The 6015-nt window shown below is 36.0% G+C and overlaps 1 pseudogene; it reads left to right on the forward strand.

Moving 5' to 3' along the window:
- Window positions 1-2637: 2637 nt before the first annotated feature.
- Window positions 2638-3635, forward strand: LOC147492486 (uncharacterized; annotated as a pseudogene).
- The last annotated feature ends 2380 nt before the right edge of the window (window positions 3636-6015 follow it).

Consider the following 6015-nt stretch of genomic DNA (forward strand, 5'->3'; position numbering starts at 1 on the left):
TTTCGAGACTAGACATGGTTTTAATCATAATTACCATTTTGACGTCTCGCGGGAAAGCATGGCTGGTATAACTATGTTCCAAATTTTGTCTTTAACGTTGAAACAAAATCGGAATATCCCTTTCGGGAGTCAGCTAAAGTTTTTTTTGGATTAAAAGCCGCAGACTCACCATTCAACCAAGTCACAACCAATTAAAAAATCAGTAGGATTACATGCAGACTGGTATAACATAAGTTAATCAATAACAAATCATTGTAGAACAGGTATACAAATTTGGGAAAAAAATAAAGTTTCGTTCTGGCTATCCTGCTTGTTGGCCCAAGATTTAGTTTACAAGCATCCGTGGCAGGGTAGCCCTTATTTCATCAAAATGGGATATCCTCCAAAATAATCGGATAAATAAACGGCAGATGACTTCTTGTTGTTGTTGTTAGTTATTTACACGCTAGAGGATGTTTCAGGCTTACTAGCAAGAAAACAAATTTGCAAATACTTTGATCACTTTTAGTCATAAAACCAGATTACGATTCACGTTTCATGTTTCAAGAAAAGAAACACATTTTCATTTTCATGTGTCATGGTTCACACTTCAAATACTATATGGAAAGGGGTGCCGTATTGACACACCCTATTTTATGGGATTGGGCACTCTTTGCTAAAAAGTATAACAATAATGGTTATTTCTTTATATATCTTTTATACCCACATTTCGATAGTTCTCGGCATCGGGTTGTTCTAGCGATCTCATATCTCACGGTGTATAGTTGCGAGATTCCATATATCCTACAAGAGGGAATAGGGCGGGGATCAAGTCGGATATGGCTATATCGAATCCAACCCAATTATATCCGAAATTTAATATCCGAACCGATTATATCCGGTAACCCGATCGGATAACACTAAAAATTAAAAAAAAACCCAAAAAATATATCTGAACCTGAATCCGAATCCGACAGACTCGAACCCGAATAAGTAAACGGATATAAAAATCAACCCGAACCCAAACTATTTGGGTTTGGGTCGGGTCGGATTCGGGTCAAACCCCGACCGATTCCCCTAGCGAGGACTTGAGAGAGGATTTTTTTTTTTTTTTTTCCCACTTCAAAATTTGCGTATTAAATACACGACATATGGATATCTCATTTTATTCTTTAAAGTTTATTTATACACTCTATGAATAACACCAAAACTATAGGAGGAAAAAAATAATCGAGACATAATTTTGCTATTTTGCGGCAAATATTTTTCATATCTTTATAAGAAAAATTTGTGATCAAATTAATGAAGAAGAGTTTTGATAATTAACACAAACAAATAATCTATTTTAGTGAATACAATCATATCGCGGCAACTAACTTTTTTTTACGGTGGTTATTAAAAAAAAATTAAAACAAAAAAAGACCCACAGCAACAACTTTCCGTGGAATATGGGATCTCGCGGCAACTTCTTATCATGGGTGGTTTTATGTGATTAATAGAGGGATGCGAATATTTTGGAATTAGTCAAAAGGGTGGCAATCCCATAAAGTAGTGTGTTAATACCAAGGCCCAAAATATCGATATCGATGAATATATCGGTGTATCCAAAAACCGATATATATTGGATATATTGAAAATATCGGATATATCAATTTTTTTTGTGACTAGTCAAAATTTTGTTTTGTATGTCGATATATAAGAAATATCGTCGATTATATTGGAAATATCGTCTATTATATCAGAAATATCGATAATATATCGGTCAAAGTCAAGAATATTTTGTCAAAGTCAACAATTTATATTGGATATATCGGTCGATATATATCGTTATATCGAAAATTCCAATATATATCGGGAAAAAAAGAGTTCTATATTCAGTAGATATATATATCGAAAATATCGATATCAGTGTACCAAAATATCAATATATATCGGCGATATTTTGGTCCTTGGTCAATACCACGAACTTATGGAAATAGAATTACAAAGTTGGTCACATATTCACAAACTTGTCGACAAAATTTCGAAAAATGCCAAACATGAACTGTTGAAATTCCACAACATACAGATCACGTGACTTTTCCCGCCATAAGATATAAAGCATCATAAAAACTAGGGTTTCATTTATATATTTCCTGCCTCTGTTTTTGTTGTTGGAGTTTCTACGAAAAGGTTAAGGTAAGTCCTTTTCAATTTAACCGTTCTAAAATTAGGGTTTAATTAACTGACAAATTCATCAAATGCCATTAATTTTTTTCATGCAGGAGCTCAATTCATTCACACCCTAAGTTTTACACAACGAAAAAGATTCAATCTTTGTTGTGGAAATTTTGGCTTAGAAATGGGAACTGTGGAAACTCCTTTAACAAAAAGAGACCAATTTGTCCTAGTTGTGCCAAACCGATTCGTGTTTGTCTTTGTTCTCGATTTAAATCTCCAGTATACGATAATCATATTGCCGTTACGGTTCTTCAACATGATCATGAGAAGAACCACCCTCTTAATTCAACTAGAATTGTTAGGTTAGGGTTGAAGAATGTTAATATAGCTACTTGTTCTGATGTTCATTTTGAAGCTAAGTTTCTTATTAAGTTGCTCACATTGGGTTGGGTCGAGAGAGGACTAATGACAAGAATGAGTTGGTAGATATTGGTTGTAATGGAGTACCCCAAGAACCAATTTTTTGAGTCCGATGCTGGAAATCGTGTGACAAAATCGTTACCCATGTTGACATTTCTAGAAACAATGAGAAAATATTGGATTTTGAGCCTAGTCAAGGATTTGGAGAAAAGAAGAAAGCTGGTGTCAATACTACGGACAGTTTTGTGAATGATGTTGTTGATGAAAAGAATGGGAAAAACTGTGTCGCGGATTCCAGTCTCATTTGGTGGCGAATTGACCCAGTTGTAGATAAAGAAAGAAGAGGTGAGAGTGGTTTTGCTGATTTGGGTTCTGCTTTAACTACAATGCAGACAATATCGGATACCAAAGAAGCTATTGTAATGAAACCAATAGGTGAAGAACAATATGACATCTCTGCCACCATTACAAAATGTGGTTTCACCTGTTCCTTATGAGTATCACGTACTCTTGGAAAGAGTTCTGAGAAACCCAACTTTGATCAGCTGTTAGCTTCCCAAATTGCACAAGATGTCATATCTAATGGGTTTGTTGTGAAAAGATTTCTGAAAAATCAGTTGGATGGTGAATATGAAGAGAATGAAGAGTACAAAATTGTAGTTCTCTCCCGAACTGCTCTACTTTCCGACAAATAAATCAATTAAATTAGAGGGCGTTGATTTTGAAGTGAAGAATTTGATTGTTTTGGATGGTACTTGGTCGAAGGCAAAAGAATGTACCATGAGAATCCATGGTTGAAGTTGTTACCACACTTAAAACTAGATGTAAAACAAGGCCAGCTTGTATAGTGAAGTGAGACAGCAACCTAAGATTGGATGTTTATCCACCATTGAGAGTATTGTGTGTGCCATGAAAGCACTTGGGAATGATTGCCAGGAGTTGGAGAATCTCTTGGAAGTGTTTGAGTCCATGGTTGTTGATCAGAGGCGGTGCAAAGATGAAAGTTTAGGCAAAATATCTTCAGTGTGAGTTTTACTTGCTAAATTTCTATTTTCTTTTGATTTAGACAATATAATATTGTAAAAGTACCAGCGTACTTAAATGTAATGAAGAAATAGTATAATTCCTGTTTCATGAAAACCAAAGTTGATAGACAATGCTTTATTTGTGTTTTGCTGGAGATTACTGTTGATAGTGTGATAAACACACTTCTTCCTTCAAAGATGTTTAGTAGCACCATAATGAAATGAGCTTATATTCAGAACTCATTTGATTTCTATCTTCACAACAACTACAAGAAAGGAGATTTTAGGAAGTATTATTTGATTACAAATTGGTCTTCCTGGTTAATTGAGGAATTTATGGTAGTGGGAGATATTTGATTTGATACAATGTCTGTTGCTGTCATTCTACTCCTTTTTGTGTGAATCCAGCACCAAAATACTGGCATTGTTGGCTGATTTGATTGTTTCATCACGTCTTGGAGCTCTTGATACTCAGATATATTCAAAGTCACATCAAATGTAATTCCGGGAATATAGGGCCTCCTTAATTTATGTATTACTCTTAGAGGCGTAGTCTGAGCTTAATTCTTTGGATGTTACGGTGCTGCATGAATATAGGCTTAGTCTGCACACATTTCTGTTTTTGCTTTGATATCATGGTTTAGAAATTACGAGATTAATGTGTTAGGGTTTTTTTTCCTCTGGGAAATATTTTGATCTGTTCCAAGCAAATGGTGAGTATTTGTTTTGGAATATCGTTGAGATCCTTTTAATGTTTAATGATTAAAGAACCTAGCTACATCTCCGTTTCATTGTTTGACTCTCTGATATTAATTGGAAAATAAATACATGCTTGATGTTAAGTTTTACATTCAAAATAAGTTAGTGTTTGCGAGGCGCTTTTATCATACTAGATCATGAAACTATGCTCCTCTGTACACCACTCTGCTGTTATCATCTCCATAGTTGTGAAAAATCTTACATCAAGGTGACAAGATAATTACAACCGTAAAGTACTATACAGATTGCAGTAGAGTATGACAATGCAAAGGAACAGTTACATGTTTCCTGATTACTTGACAATGCTATTAGTTACTAGAACACAGCAGAAACATTGCTAAATTGTTCAATCAATAAGTAAACTTTGTATGAGAAATACATGAAAGTAACTCCTTGCAAATGGATTAGGATGTAACTTCTTGTATACGTTCTAGTAGTTGTTTTGTATCATGTTATATAGCTGGGTGTTTTTTTTTTCTTTCTATTCCGTGTCATTTATTCGATTGATCTTCTCATTCTTTCTAACTTGTTAGAAGTACTTGAGGGGCATTACTTTGTTACACATCTCCATAGTCTGGCTTGCATGTGTTGATTATTGGCTTCTTCTTTGAAAAGGACCCGTGATTATCTGGATTGGATTCTATGTAGTGAGGTGTTTCATACGTGCATTTTTGGGGATGATCATTTTGAGTCATGCATATTATGTGATTTTTGAGTGTTTTACAGTAGTGCCATATGCTTTTGTCAAAGCACAACTGCCTGGGATGATTCCTTGAATGAGTTGTGAGCAAAGAAACCCATACAGAAGAACCAAAAGGTTTTAAATCGAAAGATGGAGCTGGAGGAGATTTTGCCCATTGTGTTACTTCACTTGTCAGGAGAAAATGTACAATGGCTGCTAGCTTTAGTCACTTTCAGGCATTGCAATAGTCAGGTTTTGAGAAGGTGACCATGAAAGCTTCAACAGCAAGGAGCGAGAAGGCACTCTCTTATGAGGATATCAAGGCTTTAAGAATCGCTAGGTCAAATTGGTTGATCGAAAGTGTTTCTTTGATGAGTTGATTGTGAGAAGTGAGGGTTGATGTTGGGCAAGAAATAATTGCTGCCTCTGCATAGCGAAGGATGTTAGTGCTACTATTGCTAACCCCAACTCAATGTCCTGAAAAACAAGAGCACACTGCCTGGGGAGTTCAGAAAGCTCTAATGTATGAGAACGTACCACTTGAGGTGGAGATCAGCACATGGGTGCAGAAAAATAAGCATGAAGGGGCTACTAATGCCATGCTGGCAACACAGGAAACTTTACTGGAGGTGATTGTTTCTAACTCATCACCTTTACAGTCTGAAACATTGCCAGCATGTGTAACTTCTCTGTAGAGAAATGGGGATGGCACACAAAGGTTGGTTCAGCTTTGAGGAGGCACTCGCACTAGATGATATTAGGGCTAAACAAACCAGATATCAAAGTTGGAGAAGTGGTTGGTGCAGGTGGAGTCTATTTCAAGAGTTGATTTTGGGCTTTGGGGTGCTTTGTGCAGATTCTGACTAGACTTCCTCTGTAGAACTTGATAGGGTTCATCTCTTAGCTTGAGACTTGAGTGTAGAAAATATTCAATATTCTCCTGCCACTGGAGACTGGTGGAGGGGGAGAAGAATAAGCTCCCCTTCCATT

This window comes from Coptis chinensis, chromosome 6, assembly GCF_015680905.1.
Source record: "Coptis chinensis isolate HL-2020 chromosome 6, ASM1568090v1, whole genome shotgun sequence".
Lineage (NCBI taxonomy): Eukaryota > Viridiplantae > Streptophyta > Magnoliopsida > Ranunculales > Ranunculaceae > Coptis > Coptis chinensis.